Genomic DNA, 19,541 nt, shown 5'->3' with positions numbered 1-19,541 from the left:
GTTTATTGCAGTCAAATGGAGGTAAACACCGGCCTGCAGGAGACTGAAGCGTTCGAGACAAGCGGTACTGATGCCATGGAGTGAAGCAGTTATAAGTTAATGGGGCACTCGTGGAATTGCCGACTTGGAACTGAAAAAGACGCCCATAATAACCCCTTCATTTAATGAATCCTCTTAATAAAAATCATTTTTTTAAAAAATTCCCCCAAGTATGACGCGGAGATGAAACAAAACGTTCAAAATCTTAACACACTAATCGATAGAAGGTGCTCAATCTATCACAGTATCACAGTATCTTTACAGTGCAGAAGGAAGCCATTCGGCCCATCGAGTCTGCACTGACTCTCTGAAAGAGCATTCCACTTAACTCCCACTCCCCTGCCCTATGCCCATAACTTTGCACATTCTCTCCCTTTTCAGGTAGCATTTTTTTTTGCTGAGAAAATTCCTTGTCCATTTTCTGCCTGTATTACTGTTTGTGCTCCTTTTATGTGGCCCTCTGTCTGTATGTGTGTGTGTGTTAATGTATCTGGGCGGCGTTGCGCTAGTTAGTCAAAGGACTCTGGGGTACGTATGTACCTGAAGTTCCTGTGGATGCCGGCAGAGGCACGATGGGCTGAATGGTCTCTTTCAGCGGCCTGTGATTCCACGATACGTGTATTATGCGGCTGCATGTGGAGCACAGTTCATTACGTGTCCTTTCCAGCTCATTTATCGTGATGCTACTTACCCAGGTATGTGCCTGCATAGCTGTGCCTGTTTTGGGTTCGTATATGAGTAACCCTATCTCTAGATATGCCTGTGACTGTATGCATGCACATCAAGGCATACCTGAATACCAATGAAATATGTAAGTGTGTAATTCCGATTTGCACGAGACTTAACAATTCTCATTCATGAAATGAAAATGCATCGCTCGTCAGTTCTGCTAAGTATTTCGATTCATGGGGGGTAAAAAACAGCGATGCACTGGGTGAGTATGCGACCTGTTTAAAAAGTGTGCTTGTCTATCTATTAATTCGCACTCACAACTGCCTCACCGTTAGGCATGAGAGATGGGGTGGGAGGGGATGGTGACAGTAATAGCAGGAATGGGTTTGTGGATATCCAAGTGGGGCACCATTGTTTCTCCTTTATTCTTTCATGGGACGTGGGCATCACTGGTAAGGCCAACATTTGTTGCCCATCCCTAACTGCCCTTGAACTGAGTGGCTTGCTAGGCCATTTCAGAGGGCAATTAAGAGTCAAGCACATTGCTGTGGGTCTGGAGTCACTTGTAGGCCAGACCGGGTAAGGACGGCAGATTTCCTTCCCTAAAGGACATTAGTGAACCAGATGGGTTTTTACAACAAAAAGAAAATCAGCAATAACTTCATGGTCACTATTACAGAGACTAATTTTCAACTCCAGATTTATTTAATTAAAGTCAAATTCCACCAGCTGCCATTGTGAGATCTGAACCCAGGTCCCAAAGCATTAGCCTGGGCCAACTGGATTAATTAGCTCAGTGACATGACCACTAAACCACCATCTCCACTGAGTGAGCACTGGTTATCCCAAACCCAGGTTGGTGGCTGGTTGGGCTATGGTTAAATTCAGTTTCCACTGGTTGCCACTAAGCCTCTGCCATTCCATCCAACCTCAGTAAAGGAGCCATTCCATCAGTGACCACCCTTTGTTCTTCATCATCAAACCATTCATCTTTCTTCACACTTCAAACCAACTATCAACCACAAGTAAGGAAAAAGCTTTATTCCCTAAGTTTCATCCACTGGCAAGGGATCACTTTTATGGGTTGAAAATGCCAGGAATATTCACTGGGAATGGTCTCTCAGTTGGTTGGGAGAGTGAAGTGGGAAATGCTCCCAGGAAGCTGTAGAAACCAGGAAGTGCCACATTTTCTCCATGGTTTGACCTTAGATAATAAAAAGGATTCATTGTCATTAATCTCAACACCACTGATACAGGGAAAGGGGGATTCAGCCAAGGTTCATACTCCTGATCATCGCTAATCATTCCTTCTGGATCGCTGAGGTCAGTGAAGGGTTGGGTTATCAACACACAGCCCCCCCACCGCCCGCACCCCCCTCCCTCCCCCGCCCACCCCACCTCGGACTGGCCTGGAGTCTCCAGAAATTGAACATCAATCTCCAGTGCACTGCAGTATGCAACCCTAGAGAAAAAAGCATCAAGGCATTAAAAAATATTGTGTTTTTGTCACTTTCTTTGAACATTTCTCTTCACCAGATGTAAAACTATTGAAAATGGGGGAAAAAAAGGCTGTTTGGCTGACAGTCAAGCATTGTCCAATTGATTAATGGGTCTTTATGCTTTCCAAATGGCGTAGGAAGGCAGTGCATCACCAGGATGGATGTGTTGGCTGACAAATGGCTGGAGCATGGGGGCAAGTCACGTGATGAAAGCTCCAGGAATACATTTAATCACAGTTGGTAACCTTAGTGAAGGGCAGAATAGAATTTGAGTTCAATTCTCATGGTTATTCAGGTTTACACTTCAGCAACGACCACTTATTGGAAAGTACCAAGGACAGGGTCATGCACTGCAAGTCACTGCAATCAAGAGGTGATTGGGGGCAGGGTTAATCCCTCTCCTCCTTCAGGCCTAGAAAATTGAGAGATGATCTGATGGACGTGCTTAACATGATAAAAGAATTGGATAGGTTAGCTGAAAAGAATCTTATTTCCTTTGACACAGGAATCCAGAACAAGAGGGTGCAACCTGAAAAACAGAACTAGGCCATTTAGGTATGAAATCAGGAAACACTTCACCCAAAGGGCAGCAGAAATTTGGAATTCTCTCCCCCAAAATAATGTGGGTGCCATCTCAGCGGAAGCTTTCAAGACTGAGCTCGATAGATCCATGTTAGGTGAGAGCATCCAGGGTTGTGGGTCAAAGGCGGATAGATGGGTTTGAGGTATAGGTCAGCCATGATCTCATTGAATGGCAGAATAGGTTTGAGGGGCTGAATGGCCCACTCCTCTTCTGATGTTCCCTGAGATGCCAAATAATTGCAGGTTGAGATCTTTTCTCTGAGACCTGCCCAAAACCAGAATAATTGAGCTCTCCTGCATCATACAGATCAAATCTGCATCTTTGAAACACTACCTGCAGTCATTCTGTGGTGGCACATTAGTTTTCTGTAATCTGGATAAAGGCCATCAGCATCCACAATGGATTTAGGGAATTCACTGTAGATTTTATTCCCTAGTAAATCTCAATGGCAAAATACTATTGAGGAAAACTTCAGTACAAAAGTCAGCAAACTCCAGATCAGGGACAGCACTAATTCTGGTAAGATTTTTTTTCTTCATTCATGAGATGTGGGTGTAGCTGCCTGGGCCAGCATTTATTGTTCATCCCTAATTGCCCTTGAGAAGGTGGTGGTGAGCTGCTTTCTTGAACCACTGCAATATAACCCTTGTATTCATATAGCACCTGATCACATTTTGGAGTATCTTTACACAATCAATTAATTTTGCAGAAACTGTTGTTAAATGTACACCTGGATGGATTTTAAAACTAGGATTGTTTCAAATTGACATGATGTGTGTTGTGTTTCCCCTTGGTCCCTGTCTTCCTCTCAGTAGACCTTCATACCTCAAATCAGTTGCATTATCTTCACAACTTCAGAACAGCCTCTCCTCCGTTATATTTCTTTGTCAATCGCAATGTTATAACTTTGATTTTGGACCAGTTTTAGTAAAGCCATTCGAGGTGAGGGAGCATCAAGATTGGTCTAAATTTAAGATTAGAAAAAAATGAATGTTTGGGTGTTTAAAGTTACTGGCCAACTGTTTAAAAAATGGGGTAATGTTCCTTGATAAACCAATCTCTAGTCACCTTCAATCCTGCTTATTCACAAATATTATTCTTCATCGCCATTCCTTCAATTATGGTTGATGGGTCACCCCACAGTACAGCCTTACTGTCCGTTTTCATTGTGCCTTTAGTAATTTAGCTTCATGTTGTGCATTTACCTGAGGAGCATCCAGTCACTGGGTTTTGCATTCCTTTTGGGACTGTTTGATCTAAATTAGTGCTTTAATGTTGATTGGGTTGATCTGCCTTAACTATATTTGTATTTTATCTTGAGCTTTATCTTGGTGTTTAACAATCATTCCAGTACACGAATTGCAATTATAAGTAAAGTGTCCACAGACTCTGCTACCCAAGGGATCCCTCAGGTTTAAGTTTATTGAATATTTTGAAAACTTCCTTTGGAGGCTTGTATCCCCATAAAAATAATTATTCTTTCATATCTTGGTCACCTGTGATTGAATACTCTCCACTTGCCTGGATGAGTGCAGCTCCAACAGCACCAAGAAACTCAACATCATCCAGGACAAATCAGTCCACTTGATTGGCACCCCATCACCCCATTCAGCCCCTCGAGCCTGCTCTGTCATTCAATAAGATCATGGCTGATCTGGTGTGGCCTCAACTCCATATTCCCACCTACCCCCGATAACTTTTGACTCCCTTGTTAGTCAAGAATATATCACCAAGACTCCTTAGACAGCACCTTCCAAACCCACGACCACTACCACCTAGAAGGACAAGGGCAGCAGACAAATGGGAACACCACCACCTGGAAGTTCCCCTTCAAGCCACTCATCATCCTGACTTGGAAAAATATTGATGTTCCTTCACTGTCGCTGGGCCAAAATCCTGGAATTCCTTTTCTAACAGCACTGTGGGTGTACCTACACCACATGGACTGCAGCAGTTCAAGAAGGCAGCTCACCACCACCTTCTCAAGGGCAATTAGGGATGGGTAATAAATGCTGGCCCAGGCAGCAAAGCCCACATCCCATGAATGAATAAAAAAAAGAAACCCCTGCCTTAAAAATATTCATTGACCCTGCCACCGCTGTCCTCTGGGGAAGAGAGTTCCAAAGATTCATGACCCTCTGAGTGAAAAAAATTCTTCTCAACACCGTTTTAAATGGGAGACCCCCTTATTTTTAAACTGTGTCCTCGAGTTCTTTCCCACAGGGGAAGCATCCTCTCAGCATCCACCCTGTCAAGTCCCCTCAGGATCTTATATGTTTCAATAAGATCATCTCTCAATCTTCTAAACTCAAATAATGATTCTACAAATCTAACAGAACAGAAGTTTTGAAAGCCTGTAATTGTACCAAGTTTTCAATTTAGTTTGAAATCACCATATCATTTGATTTATTTTCACCCTGTGATCTTTGATGTGAGCTGGGAAATGAGATATTTTCCACTTTTGTCACTCAGAGTTAACTTTAAGAGCTAACAAAGCAGGTACGTGACTGACTGGGTGCAGAATTAGAAAGTCCCCCCACCCCCCACCCCCCCACCCCACCCCATGCTTTCCCCAAGAATATGCCTTAAACTCATGCATTTTAATTTTCTATATCATTGGAGAAATACCTGGCATTTCAAATTTTCCCTGCATTGCCTTACAGAAAGAGTTCCAGTCTTACCTTTTATCTCTTTCCCATGTGAAAGGGTTCATACACTGGCACTGGGGTGGAAAGTCTGACATTGCCGTAAAGGTGACTAACATTTTGTTTGTTCCTATCCAACTGTAACAATACCATCTGTGCAAAGCCACAATATTTGCAACTTTGCCTCCCAGATGCACATAAAACTGTCAAACTATTATTTTGTATGATTAGTGAAAGATCCAAAATTCAGAGTAAAGAGAGGTGGGAACAACAGTAACATTCACATCTTGAATTTAAGTAGCACATTCAATCTGGAAAATATCCCAAGGTGATTCACAAGGAGCAATTATCAAACCAGGTTTGACACTGAGCCATATATCAATGTATTGGGTGGTCAAAAGCTTGGTCAAAAAGGTAGGATTTAAGGAGCGTCTTAAAGGACAAAAGTGATGTAGAGAGTTTAGGAGGGAATAGCATAGCTGAACTCACAGCCACCAATGGTGGACTGATGAATGTCGGGGCCATGCAAGTGGCCAGAATTGGGAGGAGCACAGGTATCTTGGAGAGTTGTGCAGCTGGAGGTGAATACAGAGAGAGGTATTGGGGAGGCCATCGTTGGATGAAATTGAGGATGTGAATTTTAAAATCGAGGCATTGTCAGACCAGGAGCCAGTGTAGGTCAGTGAGCACAGGGGTGATGGGTGAACTGCTCTTGGTGCAAGTTAGGACATAGGAAGCAGAGTTTTGGATGACCTCAAGTTTATAGAAGGTAGAATGTAGGATGCCAGCCAGGATTGCATTAGAATTGTCAAGTCTGGAGGTAACAAAGGCATTTAGGGTTTTAGTAGCAGGAGAGCTGAGGCAATGGTGGACAATGTTACAGAGGTGGAAATAGGTAGTCTTAATGATGCCCTGGGTATGTGGTTGAAAGCTCACCTCGGGATTAAATACGTCACGAAGTTTGCAAGCTGATTGGTTCAAACAAAGGCTCGGATGAGGGTTTTCACAGCAGATTAGCTGAAGCAGGGCTGTAGATGGGGTGGGGGGGGGTGGCTGGGGGCAATGTCATGGAGGTGGAAGGAGGTGCCCTTGGTGACGGAGCAGATATGGGGTGGGAAGCTCATCTCAGAGCCAGGTAAGAAGGCAAGGAAGCTGAATCCGTTCTGCTGAAGGGTCATGAGGACTCGAAACGTCAACTCTTTTCTTCTCCGCTGATGCTGCCAGACCTGCTGAGTTTTTCCAGGTAATTCTGTTCTTGTTAAGGAAGCAAAGGGCCTGGTTCAGCCTCAGACAGCAAGCCAAGGAGAGGGATGGAGTCTGTGCCTGGGGAACAGAGTTTGTGGCAGTATGAATGGGCAAGTGTACCTTTCCCCCTTTGCCCCAGGTTGGATGACTATCATTCTGTAGAGCTACAAAACAGCATTGAGCTTCAGGTGCTCAGGTGCAGGAGTGGCCACTGAACCAAGGCTGAGAGGAGGAGAATGAATGAATAAATTGACCGGCGCTGGGAAGAATACCACTAGGGGGCGCTGCTATGGGAGCGCGTGTGCGCGCGCACATCAGTCCGGGGGCGCGCGCAGGGGCGGTGACGAGCCCAGGTAAGCAGCGATTTAGAGGCACTTTTGATGGATTTCCGTCCGCCTTAACCTCCTGAAGGTGGGAATTTGGATCTTCCTGTGCGGGGCCCGAGTATTTTAAATCCGCCCCCACCCCTCCCCGAGCCGCCGAAGAGGGAATCGGCTTCAGGCCGCACTCATCCCCGGCCTCGAGTTAGGTCGTGGCCGCCTATGGACACCCGTTACCCCGGGGCAGAGGGAGGGGGGGAGTCACGGCCCCATTGGAACTGGAGCAGGAATTCGGATTTAAAGCAGGCTCCATCCTTTCAGCCGTGTAGGGAGTCCCCCCCCCAGTCACCCCTGGTGTTTGACAGTTGGTGTCTGGCCATTTGTGCCTGGGTAGCAACCACTCTTAAAGTTGCAAATGTTTTTGTTTCCAATCAGACCCCCTTTAGTGTGGTTGGAGTTGGATTTCATCAAGGTGCATTTTATTTGTAAATCCCCTGCTGAGCTTGAGTCTGCTTAAGTGTTGGTGATAATGTGCCTTTGAGGGAAATATATGCTTTAGGCCAATGTTTGTGGTCATTTTAATTGTTTTGTGTCAGATTACCCTCACCCAGTGATGGATCTGTTACTACTGGTGTTTCTTCAGCCAGTGGAGGTATCTTGTCTAGCCATCTTGCCCTTACTCTCTGGAACACTCTCTTTTGCATCTACGTTCTGTCCCCTCCCTCTCTTCAAAATCCTCCTCCAGTCCCTTCTCTGGGAAGATTTACCATAACTTCCTTCTCACTACTTTAAATAAATTTTCACCTGTAATGCCACATTCTTTTAAATGCCATTATCGCTTCTGGTCCCTCTTTTATATTTTCTAATGTTGTAGAAAGCATAGAATCATCAGGCAAAGCCTCTCCATCTGCTCATCTGTGTTTTGAGCACACTCCTGACCCCCCCCCCCTCCAACAAACCTTTTTGGTTCTCTGATATGTTCCTCCTTGCTGTTCACCATTCTCAACCAACATTACTAAAATTGATTATCTGTTCATTATCACATTACTGTTTGTAAATTGGCTGCTGTGTTTTCTGCATTGCAACACAGACCATTTCAAAAGTACTTAATTGGCTGTAAAGTGCTTATGGAAGCTGTCAAAGGTGCTATCAATGCTAGTTAGTTCTATCTGCAAAACTGTGAGATGGTACTTTTGCTGTAAAGGAAAAATTGTATAGTTAGGAAAATTTATAATTGCCCAACGGTTGAAGCAGTTAAAAGGGCAAACAGGATCTTGGGCTTCATAAAGAGAGGCAAAGAAGCTACGTTGAAAAATTGTTGATTTGGCTTCATTTGGAGTATGATATTAAATTCTGGGCATTGAAGGTTTTAAGGATATGAAGTCTTTAGAGAAGGTGCAGAAAAGATTGACAGGAATGGCTCCAGGGATGAGGAACTTCAGTTACGTGGATCAAGTGGCGAAGCTGTGGTTGTTTTCCTTAGAGAAAGGAAGGTTGAGAGGAGATTTGATAGAGGGTTTCAAAATCATGATGGGAGTAGAGAGAGAAACTATTTCCATTGGTGGACAGATGGAGAATTGGAGGATACAGGTTTAAGGCAAAAGAACCAACATGAGGAAAAACTTTATCTGAAGGGACACAAATTGCAGGGCTGTGGAGGAAATGGTGCAGGTGTGGGATGAGCTAAAGTGAGCTGACATGGACATGATGGGCTGAATAACTTTCACTGTGCCCTAACCATTCTATGCTGACTGATTTTCATTCCCCAAATTGTCATTGTGCAAAAATGCCATAGTACCATCATTGGGCTTTGTTGGAATTCTGGTGACAGTGCTGCAGGAAAAGGTGACTATCACTATCCCGTTTTTGTATGGATACAGGGTGGATGAGTTTGATCAATGAAAAATGTAGAGGGAAAAAAAATGGATCACTTGATGTGCAGGTTCTAGTGAGTATCTTCCTTCTCTAAGTAGAGGGGTCTTGCTCAGCTCAGCAGTACAGGTTGCAGACTGTCCATCCTTGCATAGACTATGCTATGTATGGGAAACTGTTCTGTTTTTCTACGGGACAATAACGGGTGGCTTTGGGCTTTGACCATCTACAAATGCCCACACACCTCATTCCACCTCCTTCAGAACCAGGGAAGATACTACTAACAATGCCAACACTAATATATCCTTTAATAATAAAACAATTAAAATAACAAGTGGTTGAAAGAAGTAATCCACCTCATTCAGCAACCACCCATTGTGGAAAGCTTTGAGTGAGTCAGCAGGCACTATCTACCTGCATCAAAGCTCAAAACATGGATAAGCAGCTGGAGAGTCTTTGCCTGATGATTCAATGCTTTCTACAACATAGGCAAATATAAAAGAGGACCAGAAGTGATAATGGCATTTAAAAGAATGTGGCATTATGGGTGAAAATTTATTAAAAGTAGTTAGAAGAACTTTTGTTAAACACTGGTTTGACCTCAAATGGAATATTGTGTCCAGTTCTGGGCACCACATTTTAGGAAGGACTTGAATGCTCAAGAGAGGGTGCAGAACAGATTCATGGGAATAGTCTGGGGATGAGAGGCTTCAGTGACATGGATAGATTGGAGAAGTTGGGGTTGTTCTCCTTAGAGAAGCGAAGGTTGAGAGGAAACTTGATAGAGATTTTCAGAGTCATGAGGGGTCTCGGCAGAGTAGATAAGGAGAAACTGTTCCCATTTGTAGAAGGATCGAGAAAGAGAGGACACAGCTTTAAGGTGATTGGCAAAAGAACCAAAGGCAACATGAGGGAAAACTTTTATGCAGCAAGTGGTTAGGATCTGGAATGAACTGCCTGAGAGATGGTGGAGGCTGTTTCAATCATGATTTTCAAAAGGGAATTGGATAATTATCTGAAGAAAAAAATTGTAGGGCTACGTGACAAAGACGGGGCAATGGGACTTGGTAAGGTGGTCTTTCATAGAGTCAGCGTGGAGTCAACGGGCTGAATGGCCTCCTGTGCAATAATCATTCAATGATTCTTGTGCTAAGAATGTTGATGTGCTCATTTATGAAAATATGACTGTTCATAAATTTCTAAGTAGCATTCCCGGGCCACCTGATTGGTGGAATTAGGGAGTAAATTAAAATAAGGCAAGGTGAAATGCTACTATGAATAATTTTGCAAAGCGAATTTTGAAAAATAAAAGCAAAGACTTCTGGCACATTCTGTTTGGTGTTCATCTACAAATGTAGCATTTAATTGGGTCCCAGACTTTTGAGTGTTATCTGAATTCAAATTTCCACCCTTGTGGGATTTCCTTGAGATGGAAGATGATCGGGTCAGTTGTGATTCTCACACAGTGGACAATGCATTTACTCACTGAACCACAAATATATAATTTTGTTACATAGTCACTGGACTCACATTGGTATTTCACAGGCAGCACAACACAATGAATTCTTCTTTATTTTGAGAGGCACATAAATGAAGAGTCAACAAAAATCCAAGGACCTAAGCATATCTCCAGAGAACATGCATCTCATTTTTCTGCGATTAACCAGTTTTCCTCTTGCCGTTAGCAATAATTGCAAAATAAAGACTAGCTGTGAAGTTGGAAGTCAAGTAACTTCAGCACCTAGACAGCTCCTTTTTTCCAAATCGGAAAGTGCCCTAGTGAAAGCAAGCATTCTCAACCAGAAATTTGATGGAATTGGCTAGGAGATGGCAGTTTCTCTGTCTGACTACCCCAAAATTCCCAACAGTGCCGGAACAAGGCTCCTCTCATCCATAGCTTCTGCCACTTACCACAGTGGATTCTGCAGGCGATGGTGGGGCTTGGCTTTCCTGTTGCAACCATGACAAGATGATGGGAGCTTGCAAAACTGTTAAATTATTAGCCACATCTTTTTAGCAAGAGAACAGGAGCCCCCTCCAGGCTATTCCGAGACCCCCTCCCCCATTACTGTCCATGCTCAAGACAACTGTTTCTAACTACTTATTGGCAATAAACCACAGGTATTTTATACACTCTCCACCTGTCCATTTATCACGCAGGGAGCAGAGAGAAGAGACTTTAGGCTAACCAGAATTTACAGCATTTTTTTATCCACAGAAAGAATATTTATATTCAATTATTGAACTGCAGTCCTTCCGCATTTCAAAATGACTTCTGCTGGCAATGTGATCCTAAGATGCAAACTTATCCTATTAGTTTTGGTTTAGTTAGGATCAATTGCTCCCTCTACAATACAGTATTTTTCAGTCCTTCTATTGCTTTGTTACAGGCAAGAGGGTTTAGTCTGTGCAGGAAAGTGTCAATCTCCACTACGGATGGATTGCACTCTGAGGAATAGTAAGTGGAACAGAATTTAATAAACTCTGGATTAAATTTGCGCCAGATCATGGCTGAATGTGACATCAGCGCTTTTTTTAAATCACAGTTACTGCATTATTCTTGTTATTTCCTATGGTTGAGCCAGGACTGCAATTGCACTGCCCTCAATTTGTAGACATAACTTGCAGATTGCACATTCAGTTTTATCTGTTGTTAGGGCACTGCACTGATATTTGAGGAGGGCCCGATGGTTTTGAGTATTAGTGGCAAAAAGCTGCAAGTCAAATTTACAAATCTTTGGTATTAATGTCTTGATTCATGATCTTACACTTCTGCTTGCCCTGAGAGGCAGTGGCCCCTGATAAATGGTTGATGCACATCTCATGACAAGAAATTGCTGGAGACACAATCCAGGTGATTGGCACAGGACTCAATGGCCTAAACTTGGCCTTGTGCCACTGTTTAACTTCCATTTAGGTTTGGGTTTACTTATTTCAGCTAAGACAAATTCCAGGGCCACCACTTAATGATCTGAAAGTAGATTAGACGCTAAGAAAATGCTTTAAATCACTTGTTCAGCTCTCATAATGGCTCTTTCGGTAAACACAGTATGGTAAACACTGGGTTTAATTTCTGGTTTGATCTTTGTCAGCATGGCATAGGGGAGGAGAAATCCACAATTAGCTTCAGCGTCCCCAGATCTAAAGCAGAGAAAATTACATAATATTCACAGTATAGAAACAGGACTTTGGCTCACCTGGTTGGTGCCAACCATTTATGCTCCACTTGAATCTCCTCCCACCCTACTTCATCTAACCCTGTGAGCATGCCCTTCTATTCCTTTCTTCCTTGTGTGTTCCACATTCTTAACCACTCTATAAGTAAAGAAGTTTCTCCTGAATTCCCTATTGTCTTTATTAGTGACCATCTTGTATTTATGGAAGCTGGTTTTGGTCTCCCGGACAAGTGAAAACATCTTCTCTATGTCTAGAATGCAGTACTCAGAATTGAAAGTACAGTACTCTAAATGGGGTTGAACCATACTTCAGGACTAGGCTGCATTCCTAGTTCAACCCAATTCAAAATGGCCTCCCTTCTTATGGAATCATAGAATGGTTACAGCACAAAAGGAGGCCCTTTGGCCTGTCAAGTATGTGCAGGCTCACTGCAAGAGTAAGTTAGTAGTTGCACTCTCTGGCCCTCTCCCATTACCCTTATTTTACTTTTCCATCTTGTGCTTATCCAATTCCCCTCTGAAAGCCACGATTGAATCTGCCTCCACCACCCTTTCAGGCAGTGCATTCCAGATCGTAACTACTTCTTCAGGCCAAGCTTATGTGGTAAAGAAACATGCACACCCATAAATACCCAACATAATCATGTCTAGTCAACCAGGGTTACCACTCCTGCTAGGAGTGTAACTGTGTGGACATCAGCTGAAGGAAGGACATGCATCTCCTTGGACCAACAGCTTATCAGCGCTCGCTAAGTAAGTACACACACAAATGGCCACTTGAATGAGGTACAAGAGGTTGCCTTGTGCCCGCAAGAATTGTACCTCATCAAGGAGTCAAGTCCTTCAGCAAAGAAGCTGGGGAGAAAAGGACAACTCTGCAACCCCACTCCAACTCTGAAACAGTATCTATATTAAGCATCACTAGCTGTAGTGTACAGCTGTTGGAGTATCAATAGTAGCTGTATGGCATAATGTTGCTTGTACCTAAGATGGTGAAGATCCAGCAGACAAAATCTCACACATGTAGCTCAATTTTGGGCAATAAAATGTAGTCCTAGTCCTTATTAAAATAGGTAGTTATTGTCAGTGGAACATCTGCCATGAAAAGCATCTTGTTTAACAAAACAGAAACCCCGGAGGGGAGTCTACACTGGGTGCATATATATTACAGAATTTACATAATTTTTTTGCTCACGTTTGCTGGGACAATTTTAAAATCTTCCTCGGGGTCAAAGGTTTTATCTGCAGTGCTGTAATCTTTTCTGAATTAGGGCTGCTATTTTGAACATCAAACCCAGGCTGCCCTCCCCAGGGACCTTGGTTGACTCCTCATTTTGCTGCATGTCTTAAATTTATGCAATGTCCCATCCCAACCGTTTCATTTTTAAATATTTTTTTCTTCTCCCAGCCATGATAATTGCTGAAACATTGAAGCGTCATTGTGGTGTAAGACGATGGTTACCTAAGGTGCATGAGATATTGACGCAATGCTACCTCCAGGTTTAATTGGTGCAAATAAGTAACGGGGAGAATCACACTGGAAGCTTTTTGTGTGAAGTTTTTAATTCATCAGCTCAAATTACTGCTACTACTGCTACTGTTATCATTGCTCATGAGAGACCCACAACCATCTTTGTGTCATACAGCTTAAAATTGCTCTCTGCAGGCACAAGAAAAGATTGGGGCAATACTATAATTGCACTACTGGGCCTTTCTCACAGGTCAAGTGGGTAAGGGAGATGTAGTGTGCCAATGTTGCACACGCAACCATTAAACTTCACTCAAAGGCCAGTGACAGCATTTGGGGTGTGTGAGTAGATCCATATAATACAAATTCATAGATGGGATCCTCCATCAATATGAAACATTCGTCAAACCAACACAAGGAGTATTATTTCCAGCTAAGGTCAGTGCGCGTAGAAAGAGCAAGAGAGTGAAAAGGATAATCCAGGTATTAAATGACTGTGATATAAAAAGAGATTAGGGAGGCTAAGTATATTCTCAATTTAATAAAAAAAGAAAGACTTGCATTTATGTAATGCTTTTCACAAACACCGGACTTCTCAAAACACTTTACAACCAACTATATACTTTTTGAAGTGTAGCCACTGTCGTCAGAAACACGGCAGCCAATCTGTACACAGCAAGCTCCCACAAACAGGACTCTGATAATGAGTAGGTAATTTGTTTTACTGATGTTGACTGAGGGCTAAATATTGTCTGGGACACCAGGGATAACTCCCCTGCTCTTCTTCAAAATGGTGCCATGGGATCCACCCGAGCAGGCAGATGGGGTCTCAGTTTAATGTCTCATCCGAAAGATGATACCTCCAACAATGCACTCCCTCAGTACTGCACTTGGAGTGTCAGTCTTGACTTTTGTGTTCGAGCCCTGAACTTCCCGAGTGGGACCTGAAAAAGTGCATTTGGTATCTTTAAAACCTATGTGTTCAACCAGGCCTTGAGTCTACTTCTGAAAGTCCAGACCAAGTGTTGGTCACTCCTTGTGTGAAGCTGATATCAGTTCTAAATTCTTCCTTATTTCTCTCTACTTTGTAAATGCTTACGCAGCCCTGCTCCTGCAATGTTACCCAACACTACCCCTGTAATATTCCAGATCTACCTTCCTGCCTGCTGTGATTGCTGCTCTGCCCTTTTGGCTGTAGATTTCAACATTTCCTTGGATCTGTTGATAGCTGCTTAACATTGGTTGGCCATGTTGAGTGTTGGGGCTCTTGTGCTTTTTCTGACTTTATCTGTGCCACTTATAGAGTCTTTGTGGTCCTCAGTTTCCTTTCTAGGTGTAGTACTTTGCCCTCCCTATATTAAATATTATCTACCAATGTTCTATCCACATATGTTTTTTTGTCCAACATTTTCTATAATTTCTGAGGTGCCTCCTCCAATTCTACTGCCATTCTAGTTTGGTTTCACCTGCAAATTTGGCCAATTTTCATCACAATTAAGGTAATTGGGTAAATTAGAAGCATTAGTGGCCCTAAGACTGATGTACTTTGCTCAGAAATGCCTCCTTTTCCCATCCGGTATACCTCCTCTAACAAGTACTCGTGGATTGGTGTAGTTAACCATCCTGAAAGCCACAAAGCGATTTAGGGTGGACGAGAAAGGGCGTTGCACCATGATTAATGTTGAGTGAGATTTATCAGTTAGTCTTAATGCTGTGGATGAGGCAAAAACCAGCCTGAAGGGATTCACTTAGGGAGGGACGGACACAGGATTTGATGCAACAACACACTCCACCATCTGAGAGAGGGTAGTGTGGGTTGGAGAGGATGGGGGTAAGAAGCTGATGGTCACAGTAATTTTGAAAGGACTGGGAGGGGAAATAGACCCTTGGTAAACACATTAAACCAGTTTAATTTGCTCTTGTTTTGGCTCAGTGTTTGGTTTTTCTTACTATGTGTATGCTGTTCACAATGTGCGGTTGACTGGCTTACTTCGTCCTTTCCCAGCAGGCACTATCAGTATAACACTATCCCTGACCAGCTGAAAATAACATGGCATACTTCTGGTATTATAGAAAAACAGATGGTCAAAAAGCATAATGCCGTGATGATTCGGGTTAAACCACAACTCGATTGCCTGATACCTGTTTCAGGGTTTTTAGCAAAATTTGTAAAAGCATTTGAAAGGAATCCATGGAAATGAGCGATACCAGCAGGACTGACCGTGAAATCCTTGATGACAGCTACTCCATGGAAACAGCTGGCAGCACATGAAGAGTCAATATTGAGTCCATATTAATATAATGCAAGTGGATTTTATAGCGTTGTTCAATGGAGATATCATGGTAATTCTCAAATCCGTTCATACACTTTTCAATAAGGTCTACTTCTGTTAATTCAATGGGTTTCTTCACTTAAAAAGTAGAACTATTCAGATGAATCCATTTAAAAACCGCTCAGGAGGTATTATTCTCACAATTTCAATTTAAGAGTGGGCTGTATTTGAATTACCTTGCCCCTCCCTAGCTCTGTAACCTCCTACAACCATCCGAGAACTGTGTTCTCCCAGCTCTGCCCTCGTGCATCTTCCACCTCCTTTGTACTACTATTGGCGATTGTGCCTACAGCAGTAGTCTAAACCTAAGCTCTGGGATTCCCTACCTTGGAACCCTGGCTATTTTTATTCCTCTCTCTCTCTTCCTAAGTGTAATACCATGCTGCTGCCCCTCACCTGCTGACCCCATTTAATTCAGCACATTATGACACCTTTGCACACTTTTCCGTGGTTTAAAGTGGGGACATGTTTGCAACATACTCTTGCTTGTTTTCCACCTTTGCTCTTGAGTGAGCCATGGAGGTGAGCTTCTGAACTCTTATTTGAATGGACCACAGCTAAATCATGGATTGAATTACAGATTATTTGAATTGGTCTGAAGCCAAAGTTTAGATGATCAGGAAGCCCAGAGTATTTGGCTTGAACTGTATGAACATGGGAGATACTAAAATTGCAAGCCCAGTGGCCAGTTTGGCAGTTTTCTTTGTGCACAAAGGACGTTGCCTGACCTCCAAGAGGGAGTTTAGCAATTGGCTTTAAATTAGGAGCAGTTTTCTGCTGTGTTTTTACTGTGCAATGTAGGAAATGGATTGTGGTAATCCGAACTCCATTCACATTGGTCTGCTGCAGCCAGGAGACAAGGGAAACTTTCATTCTTCAGTCCGGCTCAAAATCCTAAAAGTAAAAGACCAGTGTGTAGCCACTGCATCACCCAATTCCTCCTACTTAACACAGGACTTTGTTTGGGCCTCTGACAGAATTGGCCCATTCCACAGTAAATACATAACATGACTGAATTCTAAATCTTTAAATAGTTTAGTCTGCCAGGTGAGATTCAACCCAAATAGAAGCAACTTACGCCAATGTTCTGAAGCATTTTTTGTGCTTTGGACTCGTGCCCACTGAGAATCCAACTCACGCCACTTAGGCCGAGGGGAATGAATTTGAACTCGGGTCCCAAAGACAAAAGAGTGTTTTAGTCAACTGCACCACCCAGTTCCCTGGGATTCCTGCAAACCCAGAGCTCTGCAAATAATTCATTTCTCAGTATTGTCCTTTGTCAATGTGGTGATGTGATATTGCAGTAGTGGAAGCTGTACCAGTGCAAAATGATATTCAAGGCGACCCTAATCCACTACAGTGTAAATACGGTTGAAGAAAGCAGCCTTGCCACCACTGAATGTGAGATGCACTCAGAGCAAATGGTCTTTTTTACCTTGCATCCCCAAAGTGATAACGTTTCCCTCCGATATGATGTATATTCTTTTCCTCAGTGAAATAGAACCATAGAATAGTTACAGCCCATCTTGTCCATGCCAGCCCGAGGATACCCAGGTGCCCTTTCTAATCCCACCTTCCTGCACCCGGCCCATAGCCCTGCAGCTTACAGCACTTAAGGTGCAGATCCAGGTACTTTTTAAAAGAGTTTAGAGTTTCTGCCTCTACCACCAACTTGGGCAGCGAATTCCAGACACCCACTACCCTCTGCGTAAAAAAGTTCTTCCTCATGTCCCCCCTACACCTGTCCCCTGGTTCTAGAATTCTCCACCAAGGGAAACAATTTTATCCTGTCCACTCTATCTATTCCCCATATAATTTTGTACACCTCAATCAAGTCACCTCTCAGCCTTCTTTGTTCAAAGGAAAATAACCCCAACCTATCCAATCTCTCCTCATAGCTACACTTTTCTAACCCTGGCAACATTCTTGTAAACCTCCTCTGCACTCTCTCCAGAGCTATTACGTCCTTCCTGTAATGTGGTGACCAGAACTGCACACAATACTCCAGTTGTGGCCTCACCAGTGTTTTATACAATTCCAACATTATATCCTTACTTTTATATTCTATACCTCTGCCAATGAAGGAGAGCATTCCATATGCCTTCTTTACAACCTTGTCTACTTGAACTGCTGCCTTCAGGGACCTGTATACTTGTACACCAAGATCTCTCACTTCATCTACCCCTCTTAGTATATTCCCATTTATTGTGTAATCCCTGTAACTGTTTGACCTCACACTTCTCCTGTGTGTTGTTGTGTTGCCTTGCTACAAAATACTCCTATCACCTTTGTGTACAGCTTTAGTTCCATTGTAATGGAAATAACTTCTTCCATCAATCTCAAGATTGTGTGTTTGGAGTCACAAACATTAAACAAATAGGGGATGAAATGGGACACAGCATCATCCAGGAGTCCCACTCCTTCCCCCACCCCACAACAAATGAGCAAAAATGGAGCTTTCACTAATGTGCAGAATGTTCCAATAAATAGTCAGAAATGCATAGGGAGAAAATGCTCTCAAGCTGCAGCAATACAGCTTTCAAGATAGCTACAGCAGGTGGCATTTATATAGCGCCTTTGATATAGTAAAATGCCTCAAGGCACTTCACAGGAGCGTTATCAAATAAAATTTGACACTGACCCACATAAGAAGATTATAGGGCAAAATGACCAAAGTGGTATGTATTAATGACTGTCTTAAGGTGGAGAGTTTTAGTGAGGGGCTTCCAGAGCTTAAGGCTTCAGCAGCTGAAGGCATAGCCACCAGTGGAGCAAGGAGTGCAGAGATCTCGCAGGGTTGTGAGGCTGTAGGAGGGTGGGGGGGGAAGCAGGTGGTTGCAAGGCCATGTAGGGATTTGAAAACAAGGATGAGAATTTTAAAACAGGTGTTACTCAATCGGAGCCAATGCAGCCATGGGTTAACGGGCGAATGGGATTTGGTGCGAGTTAGGAATAGGTGGCAGAGTTTTGGATGAGCTTAGGTTTATGGAAACAAGCTTCAAATCAGGGTGGGCCAATTTCTAAATGTTGCACTCTCTAATCTAGGCAGCTTGCTTTGTGGCACCACCTTATCTGAAGTCAGGTCTTGATGTAGCCAATTTCCCGCTGCAGGTCAGAGGCAAGGTCCCACTTTCTCTTGTCAATCTCCAAAATTGGACACTGCCAGAGCAATGCATAATGTGAGGCCGGAGGCCCAGCTTCACACGTACGCTGCCAGTGAGTCTCTGAGCACCTTTGGCTCCGAACTCTTCCAAAGGCCAAAAAAGATGCATTCCTTACATTTGTCATCTCTTGTTTTGCATTGCTCATATTGCTAACAGGAGGTGATAGCAGGCATTGATGCCTTTCTCCGACTTTGATAATTAGTTTGGGGATCAGGTTAGTGACAGTGCAAATGGGACTTCCTGGTGAGAGCAATTTTGGCGAACAGCAGGTGATTTACAGCGAGCGCTTTCATGGAAATTTCTGTACTCTTGAGAATTTGACTGAATGCATGAAACATAATACAATAATTGTCCCTATGTTACCCAAAGTGGATGTCTCCTCTCCTCCCCCTCTCATCCCATCCCTAGTTCGTGGTGGTTATATAGAGAGTAACCTCTGACTGCCAAGCAATCAGTAAAATTGGTCTGCAGCACACATACTGAAAATTCCCTTGTTACAGCCCTGCTGTGTAATGTAATACATAA

General features: G+C 43.2%; 1 protein-coding gene across 2 annotated transcripts in view; it reads left to right on the top strand.

Annotated features, from left to right (window-relative positions):
• Positions 1 to 6,986: 6,986 nt before the first annotated feature.
• fam120b (family with sequence similarity 120 member B) overlaps positions 6,987 to 19,541 on the top strand; it is a 61,569-nt gene continuing 49,014 nt past the window's right edge. For both annotated transcript variants that reach the window (XM_078557430.1, XM_078557429.1), the window contains exon 1: positions 6,987 to 7,036. The gene's annotated coding sequence lies outside the window, so the exon portion shown is untranslated. The remainder of the gene's footprint in view (positions 7,037 to 19,541) is intronic.

The sequence above is a fragment of the Cetorhinus maximus genome, chromosome 14, assembly GCF_964194155.1.
Source record: "Cetorhinus maximus chromosome 14, sCetMax3.hap1.1, whole genome shotgun sequence".
Taxonomy (NCBI): domain Eukaryota; kingdom Metazoa; phylum Chordata; class Chondrichthyes; order Lamniformes; family Cetorhinidae; genus Cetorhinus; species Cetorhinus maximus.
This window is presented reverse-complemented; position numbering and strand designations above follow the sequence as displayed.